This window comes from Glycine soja, chromosome 11, assembly GCF_004193775.1.
Source record: "Glycine soja cultivar W05 chromosome 11, ASM419377v2, whole genome shotgun sequence".
Lineage (NCBI taxonomy): Eukaryota > Viridiplantae > Streptophyta > Magnoliopsida > Fabales > Fabaceae > Glycine > Glycine soja.
The window spans coordinates 17,168,361-17,181,365 of NC_041012.1; the positions used below are offsets into that span (position 1 = coordinate 17,168,361).

At 29.9% G+C, this 13,005-nt stretch overlaps 1 long non-coding RNA gene across 3 annotated transcripts; it reads left to right on the forward strand.

Annotated features, from left to right (window-relative positions):
- The first annotated feature begins 1,716 nt into the window (after nucleotides 1–1,716).
- LOC114375176 lies at nucleotides 1,717–11,742 on the forward strand. Of its 3 annotated transcripts, XR_003658726.1 has the most exons (8): nucleotides 1,718–2,937; nucleotides 3,175–3,437; nucleotides 3,808–3,986; nucleotides 4,741–4,868; nucleotides 7,072–7,251; nucleotides 10,171–10,245; nucleotides 10,330–10,406; nucleotides 11,368–11,742. It is a non-coding gene; the product is annotated as an uncharacterized LOC114375176 (long non-coding RNA). The 3 variants fall into 3 exon arrangements; XR_003658725.1 differs by having other exon boundaries at nucleotides 1,717–2,937; nucleotides 3,186–3,986; XR_003658724.1 differs by having other exon boundaries at nucleotides 3,175–3,986.
- The last annotated feature ends 1,263 nt before the right edge of the window (nucleotides 11,743–13,005 follow it).

Consider the following 13,005-nt stretch of genomic DNA (forward strand, 5'->3'; position numbering starts at 1 on the left):
TGAGAAAACGTAAAAGGAAATCCAAGGTAGAGAGAATGAAAAATTTTGTGATGTTAAAAATTAAGAAAAGAATATTAATAATCACACCACACCAACCTTTTTCATAACTTCCAAATTTATAGAAAATATTATTATAATACATTTTATCCAATCCTAAGACTTGAATTAATTAATTTTTAAAACTTATCTCATTTATGAACAAAATTGTTACAATAAATTATCTAAAATGTTATTTTATGTATATAAAATACATCCTTTTTTTACATGTTATCTACATAATTCATTTAGAAAAATAGTAATAATAAAATTAAATAATATACATAATAAATGAAACTAAAGTTTGCATAAATTTTATTATTCTTAAATTTATTTTTCATAAAACAATTTAATTATTATCTTACTCAAATTAAACATTTCCTAAAAAATGAGTTGTTAGTGATAACTATTTTAGATTCTCTCTTCTTGGTTATTGCAAAAATCTCATAATTTGAAGAATGTTTGAGTCATGAAAACTTGATAATCCCCAATTTTTTCAAATTATAAAGATAGGTTGTTAGAGAAAATAATTTTGGATCCACTTTGCCTTTTGTCATTGTGAGAACTATGTGCATTTAATTTTCTATTGCATTACAAAATGTGTAAGAGTAAAGGGAATATCATTGACAAGTTAAAAATATCTTTTCATAATTTTTTATTTTTTTAAATAACAAAAATGGTTTTAAATAAACTCTCTTATGATAAATAATAGACGAGTTCAACAAGTATGCACTTCCAGATTTTTATTTTTTTTACATTGTGAACCAAATAGATATAATGTTTTCTCTATCTACAACTTTTAAGGTAACAACAAACTTACTATATAAATAATGAATTGTATTTGAGTAACAAAAAATTTAATATATTTAACATATTATATTATGGTATATATATTGTATATGATTTTTCATTTAAAAAATATATTTGTGTATATAATTTATTTTAAATATTATTATAAAAAGTTAACCAACTTAATTTATTTTTGAAAAATCATGTGTAAAATTTAGATTTTTTTTATGTATTTCAATGCCAAATTTATTACGGACTCCATTAAATTATTAATTGAGCCTTAATGAAACTATATATTTCAGTACTGAAAAATTTAGTTACATGTCACAATTCAATGGTGTGTGCTAATTAATTTTTTGGTAGATATATTAGATGTATCTTTTACCAAAGATAATTGTACTCGAGTGAGGAGAAAAAAAAAATTGTATGATATCATTTATAACATAATTTTATGTCGGTTGATTTACACACTTTAATTTGAAGATAATTAAAATATTTATTTTAAAATGATAAAATTAATCTTGATATAACCAATTTAAAATTGTTGAACATAACTAGAATATATATATATATATATATATATATATATATATATATATATATATATATATATAAATTAATTTTGATAATAAATTTACCTTTGAATATGTTTTGTTATCGGAAAAAATATGAAAATGAATTTTTAAACTTTAAAACAAAACGGCAATCAGCCGTAGGGTTTCTAAGGAAGGGGAGTTTACATTTACACAGTGTAGTTAGCCATATCGGACTTAGTAAAAGAACCATATATAGAGAGCTATGTTCCACCAATTATCAATCACATAGCAATATTTTTCAACCAATAAAGTCACGCGTTGCGTTACTATATATCAGCACCCAACCTCCTCCTACTGTTACCACTTACCATCTAACTCCAAAATCCAAATAGGTTCTCTCTCTTTCTTCCTCATTTTCCCTTTGCTTTTATCCTTACTGTAGATCTCACACGTTATATTATTATTATTATAATTTTTATGTATATATTTTCTAGGCAATACATTCATATTTATATATAAATATTTGATTCTTCTCATACTTGAGCACTTCAGCAATCTTTGTATATACCTTTTATTTCTTCAAAGCACTTTTTCTTTCCCTTTACCTACTATGACTCTTAAGAGAGATTCATGTTTAGATTTGACTCTCAACTTCGTTTTCTTTTCTTCTCCTTCTCATGGAGAAAGGCTTTTCTTTCATTCGCTGGAACTGAAAAGGATGTGTTTTAATCCTCACATTTGTTTCAGTTTTCATCGATCTAGAGTTTCTAAAAGCACGATTTTTTGCTGTTCTTTCTGGTCAATTTTTCTTTTCATAGGGATATTGGATTTCCTTCTCTTTTTTTTTCTTTTGGTTCTCGAGGAATGAGTTCCTCTGGGTAGATAGATTCCTTTCCTAAAGTGGCCTCGTGTACACCAAAACCAAACATAAATTTGCACATAAAATCTCTATTTTCCTTCCACTTTCTTCTCTGTTTGATTTTTTATTTTTTATTTTTTACTCTTCCCTTAATCAGTCTTATGTTTCATGATATTCCCCTTTTTCAGTTTCTCCTTGGACAATTTTCCGTTAGATTTGCCTTTTCTTTGTGTATCTTGTGCCATATATTGAGCCATAATAAGTACTTTTTTTTATGAGAGTGGACAATATGCTACATATATAGTTTCTATATATGTTACTTTGTGTTTAGGAGCTATAGTTGCATGGACAGATAGATTAACAGTCGTTATTTGCGGATGTAGCATCATCAAGATTCACATGCAAACGCAGGTGGTGGGTGGGACTGTGATGCAATCTAAGTGCTACTGTGCCAACCAAAGCCATAGGTCTTTTGGAAGTGAGAATCTTGATGATGCTGCATCAGCCATAAACGACTTCAACTTTAAAAAGTTGGATAAGGACTATTCTAACCTCAACAAGTGGGCAAGAAAAAAATATAAAAAAGAATTGAAAAACCAAAAAAACTGTTGTTGGGGGATACACACATGACACAGCCAAAACCTTCAGACATGATCTGATCTGTGCATTTAAACCAAGAGAGGTGACCTTTCCAACTTTGGCTTTTGTTGGTGTCAGGTGGGTTTTTGTGTTTGTGTTTTGCCCTTTGTTTTTTCAGTTTATGGTGTACTAATTTTTTATTGGTACAATATTAATGGATATAGGCATGGCCTTGCAGTGTTTCTGTTTCTGCTTCTGTTCTGTCTTTTATATATATATATATATATATATATATATATATATATATATATATACCATTGTTGTTATTTACTATTATTATTACTAGCTAGCTATGCACATTAATTAGCTCTTCAGGCGTTTTGCAGAGACAATCCTAGGTTATCTCGTAAAGGCTATTTTGGAGGCCGAGAGGAGCGGCTGTTTGGCCCTTTATGTGCTGCTGACTTCACAGATCTATGATGAATATTCCCTTTTCAACAGAGAAATGCTGGGATCTAAATGGTGTCTTTTCAGTTTCTATATATAGATGACTTTTTCCAAATCTGTAGAGAATGTTAGAGAGACAAGCACAGAGAGAAAGTTAAAATTAGCTAGATGTTGATGCTGATATTGTGACGGTAACTTTTACTTTTGATGAGTATTTTCCTTACATCAGATCTAGCAATATTTCATATCTAGAATGCTATATATATATAACTAACTTGTATAATTTTTTATGCGCTGATGTTCAAAAACTTTGTCAAAGGCATGCAGTTTCGTGCATATATAGAGTGAGTGAAAATGAGATATAGGAAGGATTTTGTTGATTATCAGTACCCTTGTGATTTTGTTTCTACTAACCAAATAGTTTTCTTTTGGGGTCTCATCCCCACAAGATTAATTTGGCCTTGTAAATTGTTACACATTAGGAAACACACAAGAATTAAGTATATGTATGTGTGTGTATGCATTTAGTAGTGGATATTGTTTCCAAGTTGGTTTGCGCAGTTTGGAATGCAGATTATTGAGAATGGAAACTGGCTTGGGAACATGGATATACATGAACATGGACATATAATGGACATGTCTTAGTTCCATGGTGAAGACTTTGGCTTTAGTATGGACTAGTTACCCGTAGCTCTCTGGTTAAGTGGACCAAGAACCTCTTACAAGTTGGACCCTCCAAGGTACTCTATCTATGTAATAATGCTCAAAGTTAAATAGTAGATTTTTTTTTTTTGAAAAAACAACTATATTCCTATGTGTATCTTCATTATTCATGATAGTGATCATTCAGTATATTCAGGATCTTATCACTTGGAAATCTGTGTGCCCCCATCACTGTCCAACTCTTGGTTCACATATTCTCGCTGCTCCATCATAATGAATGTTGTGTTGTGTACACTTTCTGTGCCCGAAATTAATCTCCCCACTCCAAAAGAATATGGAAACAGCTTGCCCTATTTCTCTTTGTAGAGAAGGCTGTGGGGGCATATATCCATATTAGGCCCACTGATTTTCTTGTTCTCTCTCTTTATTGGTAAAACCACATAATTTTTGTGGACTTTTACATTGGCAGTTGATAAGGATAATGTCGATCTCATGAGCTATAAATGTCGCCTGTTGTATAAATAACTATATATATATATATATATATATGTGATGCTAATTAATATGGTGTACAAGTTTCAAACTAGACTTTGGTTCTTTTACAAGTTATAAATGAGAGAGAAAGACAAAGACACACGTTTAATAAACCTACATAAAATGATGGTAGATTCTCCTGAATTCACTTATGTACTTTTCCTCTAATAATTTACTTAAAAGAAGAATCTAAGAGGATGCATGTGATTAATCTGTTTATATTGTTAAATGTTTGCCTATATTATTTCTATTGAAAGTGACAGACAGATAATACTCTAAGTACATGCTTAATTTCAGGCAGTACACATGGATCTTTGTTTGCAGGTGATCGTTTAAATTAAAGCAACAGTCTCTTGACTCTATTCTACTTCAGGGGGCGAAGTTCTCCCACTAGCTAGCTTCTGAATCTTGCACATGGATCTGTTGTAAGTGTCCATTACATATATATATATATATTGGAATATACACTTCTTCCTCACTTGTAATTATTCAGCAGTGATTTCATTGCATTACTATAAGCTGCATTAATTAGTTGTTACTTTGAGCAATCTTTTGCTATCTATTTAATTGCTTAACTTGATAACTGATTGAGACTGTGATTATTGCTATGTTAACAAGAACAATAATAATAAATTAATAACTGAAATAATAGATTCAAGCAATTTATATTAAAGCATGCATATCTGATGCATTCATTTTAATTTGTTCTGGCCAATATAATATAGCTATATTTTAAATAACATATTTATATTTTTTTCCTTTCTTTCCTTCTTCTTTAAAATATATGATGCAGTCAATTTTCAAAGGATACGTTAGCGCTGTTATTTCTGTCAATAAAATAATTCGTCTATAGCGGGTATTGTTGGTTAAGAAAACTAAAAATGAGTTTTTATTGAAAATACATAATCCATTCAATATTAATTCCTTAACCTTTGTATATGGTAAATAGGTTTAAAAAAAATCATATATATATGATCATGTTATTGTCTTACTGCTACCAATGTTCATCATCTGCTGTATCTTTATTTACATTGTCTGATCTTACTTTGCTTAGTAATGGTTTAGCCCTCCACAATGTATTTTTTTTTTTATCATTCCCCTATCCTTTTTATATTATCTCTCCTGTGATGTATACATTTCATGAAATTTCTTGGTCCCTGCCAATTATTCATACAATATATAAACACAAGATCAAACAAAATTGTAAGCAAGTATATGCTCATATTTGCTCATTAATTACTTAGCATCGTGATTTTTTTTTTGTACTTTCTCTTAGCATCGTGATGGTTTAGACACAAAATTATTCAGTCAAGTCTGAACTTTAATTTTGTTAACTGTACGAACTCATCATGCTTAGCCTTACAGAAGTTGTTGTGATGTTAATGTTGAGTCGAACTTCATATTTGATGCTAGAACTTAATACTCTTGTATGTTTTTCTTTTTCAAAAATTAACAAAACGAAAGCTGAACTTAATTATCAGAGCATATCTGATATCTGCTCGTGGGAAACCCTAAGTATACAAAAAAGCTCTGTACCTTTCTTCTTACAGAAGGGTATATATGTATCCTATATCTTGCTAGGCTCATAGTAATACATATATACTAATTACATAATTTTGTTCACGACCTAATATTAGTTAAATATGAATGTTTTAAAAATTGGACCGAACCGGTTGGTTCAACCCATCAAAACGAGAATCGGCCTGATCACTGGTCCGGACATTCTTGAAACCTATGACATCTTAGAAATGGTGGGAACCGGTAAAGAATCGTTGAAAACCGGTCTTCTTAATTTTTATTTTATTTTTTAAGTTTTTATTTAATCTAATTTTTTAAGATAAATAAAAATATATGATTTAAATATTTCACAGATATATGAATTATTTTTTTTATTATTATTAATTTTTATCAATAAAAATATATAATTTGGTTATTTATATTAATTTATAATTTTTTAGATCCTAATTTTTCATAAATCTAAATTTTTAATTACTTAAAATATTATATAATATTAAAAAATATAAAAACGATTCAACCATAATTAAACAATTGAATCTTGAACCAGTATTTTTACTAGATTTGGTGCGGTTTTAAAAACATTATCAAATACACATAAATATAACGTTTCTCTACTTGGGCAGTTTGGGCTTATCCTAAAGAGACATGATTGAGCAAAGAAATTCTGTCCTAATAGGTTTACTTTTTAATTGATTATATGGCTTAATTTTTTCCTATTGATTTCCCTGCATTCTATTTGTTAATGTTGCAATGATATCATAACGATTAAGTGCTTATAATCTTGATGGCATCTTTCTTTACTATCAATATATCCAATAGCTATCAAATATTTTTTTTAACCCAATGTATTCTTCAATTGAGAATTAGGGATTAATTTCATGAAGTATTGAGATCCTTTTAAAAATTGACTTCTTTTGATAATATATATATATATATATATATATGAATTTGGAATCATACTTTTAACCACATTTAAAAGAAAAAGATTATCCGTCAATCTTGGTTATCAAATATTACTTTTAGTAATATTGTGTGTTTAAAAAGTATATCCTATGGTAATTTCTGAGATTTATTAATGTCATGACAATTACCCTATTTCCAAATTTTCAGCCACAAGTTGCACATGCATATAACTTGTGCATTATATTCTGCGTCAAAATGGACATAATCACATGCCACTGCGTACTATATACATTGCTTCCATCATTCTGTGTCTGGTTATATCTCCTTTGGCAAAGAGGAATCGAACAACACAAATGGAATCCGTTCAGTCTGTCTACAATCTAAACCGTACGTCACCAAGAATCCATTTGTTTGAAGTATATATATATATATATATATATAAAAGATGCTCAAACTGTTTAGTTTGACCCTAGCTATGTTCTATACTTTGATGTTTGGTACAAAATGTTCTGATGAGATTCCCATATCAGGACATGTTGGGATGTTTCAGGTACACATTGATTACCATGCAAACACATATATAGGAATTAATTTTTTTCTATCTACACTACTTTCCTCTAAATAATTTTCAAACCACACTAATTCTCAATTGATATTTCTTTACGTAAAGTCATGAGTGGTATTTGAAGAATGTGAGTGAGAAGACTGAGAGTTAGGGATAGATGTTATTTTGTGAGGATGTTATTATGTGTGATGTGTTATGAAATGATGAGATTATATAATATGTGCACCTGAGCACATTACAGTTAAAAGTCTATTTGTTGCATCATAATTCTTGATCGCACTGTTCTGCATCGCTCATCAAGCTTATGCGGATTATTGACATCCACATTAATGTGATTGTCGCTGCATGTGAATGAACAATGCGCACGTGCACAAATCACAAAGTCTATTTGTTGCATTGTGATCAAATAGTCTTAAAATAAATAAATAAAAGAGGAAGTGATTAAAAACATAGTGAATATATAATTACACCATCTTAGTTATATTATATAAAGAAATTAAAACACTCAAATAACAAAAAAACTAGCAATTAGAGAGACAAACATAATAAAACAAAAATAACAGAATGTATTAACAATAACAATTGAAATACAAAAATGACAAAATTAACCATAGTTTGAAAGATGTTGTGCAACAAACATGTCTTCTTCCATTTGAATAATTTTAGTGAGTTGTTAATCATTTACAACTTTTGCATCGGTTATTGCAACATGTTGATCGATTATTGGGGCTGGTTGGATTACTGGTTTGTTTAAAATAGTCAAAATTTCTATTGGACAAAAACACTTGAATTAGTTGGATTCTACTAACACCTTTAACACATCTTCATCATTTTTCAATACTGTTATTTCGTAAATGATTAATTTTTCTGAATATTTTATATGGTATGGCTGTCAAAAGAATAATTTTCTGACCACCTGTGATTCGTGAATTCCATAAGGGAAAATCCCTAGGGACGCAACTTGCTTGATGATAGCCTTGAGTGTTTCGATGCTGCATCTTGGAGGAATTTTAAATCTTATTGGGTTTGTTTTAGTGAAGGAGTAACCCAAAAAATTACATTGTCGTGGTATCTTCTACTTGTCGTTGTAATACAACATTGTATCATGAGTAGGAGTGATGGTGGATCGAAGTATGTTGAGTATATCATAAAGTATTCTATTGATAGTACATAATAATTTTATAGGCCCAACAAGTGGGTATTGCTCATTGGACGTTAACAATGTGCAAATATCATTATCATTTTTTAATTGCAGAGAATGAAAAAAAGATTGTTGACCTGCACCTATGGATGACTGTCGATAGTAAATTTCATGTACAAATTGGTCATTGGTTAGCTGAAAAGTGTTTTGTATTCTACACTTTAGTGTCTCAAAAGAATACTCATTAGGAACTTGCATTGGTATTGGAGAAGGACATTGAAAATAAACTCTAGTTTGGTTGTGTTTGATTAATCCATTTGGAAAATGAATGTTAATTTCGAGTTAGCAATGATTTATCTGCTTGTTTCTTCCAAAAATGTCATAATATTGAGATTGAATTTTGTTTATGAAGGTATATTGTGTGAAAGTGTGTAATTGTATTAAGGATATTTGGTGTTATTTATAGTTATTTGAATATTTGTCTCATTGATGTGTATTGGATTCTCATAAGGTTAGAATTGTCTTTTTGATGGAGGTTTGTCTGGAATCCAATGTTGATTGAGACATGTCATTATTCCAATTTCACTTTTATTGATATAATGCATAGTATTGTCAATTTCGATTGTGATTTTACCCTATTACCTGATGTACCAGTCCATTATTGTTTTTAGACTTTAAATTTAAATTGTGAGTTGTCAATTAATGCTAGTTTTATCGGTAAAACATCTATTGTTTTTTTCAGAGACTTGAGTAAATTACAAAATATTGTCAATTTCGAATGCCCTTTTATTTTGCTACATGATGCACCAGACATCCATTATTACTTTCATACTTTAAATTTAAATTGTGAGTTGTCAATTCAATGTCAGTTTTCTGTAAATAATAGAAACTTGATTAATTCAGACAAACTTATCAATTTCAAATGTTTGCGCTTTAAAGAATTGTCATTTTTTGTTATTTTCGTTGTTAACATAAACTAAAACAAATGATTTTTTTCATTACATAAAATAAGTACTGCAAAAAACAACAATGAAACGAAGTGGGCAATGCAAACTCACGATGACTTAATGTTAAAGCACTAAACACCAACATAACACACCATAGGAAAACCTTAAAGCAAAAACAACTAACACACGAAACATCCCTAGATTACCAGCCTCGTTTGATTATTGGTTTGTGGGAAGGAGATATGTTATATCCTTCCGATCCAAAAGAAGAGTCACTATCTCTACCATGGTCTTTGATCCAGCAATCTACACTACTCTCGTATTCATCTAATAGGTTTTCAAGGTTAAAGGTTGAGTCATGTTGGTTGTTTAATGGGTTATTGTTGTTACAAATTGTGGCAAATAACTCAACAAATGGTAGTGTTGAGTTGTTGTAAAAAATATTGAACATTTTTCCAACATCATGATCATGTCCTAGAATAAAACATGTGTACATATGTGATTGTCCTGGCTCAAATATGGGACATCGAAAGTAAAGATGTTGAATATGTTGATGTGGTTTAATGTTTATTTTTTGCTGAACAAGTTCAATTAATTGTTTAAGGGTTATGACCTTGTTGACCATGAAAGCTTTTGCATTGTTACTAATGAAGGTGGTGCTCTCATTAGTGTTGCAAATTTGGTCGTTGTAGTAAACACAAACATATGCAGTTGGATGAGACATAATGGTAAGGGTTTAGATGAATATTTGAAAGTTATACAAATGTCTTTAGTTGATAGTGATATTTATAAAATTTATGGGTTACGTGCAGGTGTTCACTGTGCAGTCACATGCACTAGTAAATAGCATGTGAGCCTGTCCAACACATGGTCTCGAGATGCGATAAGGGTTAGTGTGATGAACAATAATAATGAAAAAATAGCTTGAATCGTTCACACGGTCTTTTGTATGTTGCATGCAAGTGTTTACTGTGCGATCACATGCATTGGTAATTGGCATGCGATAAGGGTCAGTCCAGTAACAAACGATTTTTAAATTTAAAATTATTAAAATTGCTCATAAACTATAAATACGAGATTTTAAGGGTAGAAAACATATTTTTTTTAATGTTTGAGGAATAATTTGATATCTTTGTTGATCAAACTATTACACAATATTTTTTTTTATTCTTATGACTTGAAAATTATGAAATAAATTTGGCACAAATATTTTTAATGTATTGGAAATAAATTTTATAAATTGCATAACATAGTCACTTAAACATATTTTTAGGGGTCGAAAACATTTTTTTTTTACTATTAATTTGAAGTTCTTCTTGATAAAACTTTTATACGATATATATATGGATTCTTTGACGTGAAAGATATGAAATAAATTTTCCAAATATATTTTTAATATATTGAAGATAAATTTTATAAATTGTATAACATTACCACTTAAACATATTTTTGAGGGTTGAAAACATCGTTTTTTTATTTTTTTATTATTGAATTGAGGTTCTTCTTGATGAAATTATTACATGATATATTTTTTTGGATTCTTTAACGTGAAAACTATGAAATAAATTTGTCACAGATATTTTTGATGTATTGAAAATAAATTTTATAAATTGAATAACATGATCACTTAAACCTAACATAACTTGGCATGACCACTTTAACATAATTTTAAAAACTACATTAGAAGGGTACTTAAACATAGTTGATTTTACTATCACAACTTTTTATACTTTAATGACTAAGATGATGACCAGTCCCACAGAGTGGTGTACGTCGATTACGTCATGAATTTCTTCTCTCTTGTATCACTAGTTCTCCCTTATGATGATGATGTTGTTGTTCTCTCTCAGGGTTTTTACTGTGGGTTGCTACAACTAAAGAATTTTTTCCTTGCTCTTCAAAGGAATATGGTGCATCGAACTATTGTAAAGAAACTAAATATGATACCGCAGAATTTGGTGTATTTAAATCAACACCAAATAAATTGGTCATCCATTCAGGGTTAGTTCCATTGACTAACTCGCAAGTCTAGCCAAAAGTTTGATGAACATGTGGAGTACAAAATGTTGACTGAGGATGTGGAACTAGGAAATATGTTTCTTCAATAGTTGTTCCTACAACATTATGGATAATTGTTGTGTGTGGATCATTTTGTTGTTGTGCAACAAACAAGAACTAAGTAGTGTTTTTCCTATACCATTCAATATACCCCTGTGTATGTGTGACTGGCCCTTCAACCCATTGTCTCATTAAAACATCATTGCATTTATTTTTCCAAATATTAATTCACCCTGCAAGATATTTCATCTAATCACCGTAATGATTGTCTTGCATGTCAATCTGGTGTAGTCGATCAAGATTCATGGGATTAACAAAGATGTCTTGATGTAGTTAAAATTGTAGCTTGACCCAGTTTTTTTGATATCATTCCACGATGGGAAAAAAATAATTGCAGTACATGCAAACCAAATGTCTCTAACTCTATATGCATGTATTGGTAGGTGCTCTTCAAATCCTCTATATGGGATCTAAGAAAACTGAAATATATGTTAACAATGCAACATTAGTAAATGTTAATATGTACATATTGATGGTGCGGTTGATAATAGTAATATACCTGATGACTCTCCATATGATCTATATGAGATTTATACCCGACAAAGTCACCATGAGGTGTGCCCCTACGCAACGAACAAGCTTTTATCTATGATGTGCGAAAGTGCACATTGTTCACTCACATGCACTGACAACCGCATTAATACGGATGTTAATAATCTATGTGGGCCCAGTGAGCGATGTCGAATAGTGCGATCAAGAGTCATTATGCAACGAACAAACTTTTGTCTGTGACGTGCGCAAGTGCACTGTATTATCCCACCATTTCCCAACACATCACACACAACAACATCCTCACAAAATTAACATTTATTCCTAACTCTCATAGCCTTCCCACTCACATCCCCCAAACATCACCCATGGCTCCACGTAAGGAAATATCTATTGTCATTCACCACCATGGTCAAATTACAGACGATTTGGTTCACGGATTGATGTACTCATGTGCCAATCCAATATTTCTATACGTGAATAGGTATATTACGAGAACACAATTGATGTGACAAGAATATGAAGGATATCAGTGGAGTCCCGATCCAATGAGAAGGAGGAGTGCAAAGGGTCGTTCGATTTCAAATCGCATTCCCATTGAAATGGATGAAGAAATTGAATGGGATACCAGAAAAAAAAATGTGGAATCTGCCAAAACAAGGCCATAACACAAAAAATTGTCCCAACATATTTTCATCTTCAGCTTTTCCTTAGGAAAATATTATTGCTATTTTATTTATGATGTATTTTGATATAAATAAATTACCAAACAAAAAAATATTATCATTTTTTAAAATTAAATAATATAAACAAAAAAATGTTTTTTAAATTAAATTTAATAAAATAATATTTTTTTTAAAAAATCCAATACAGATGTTTGA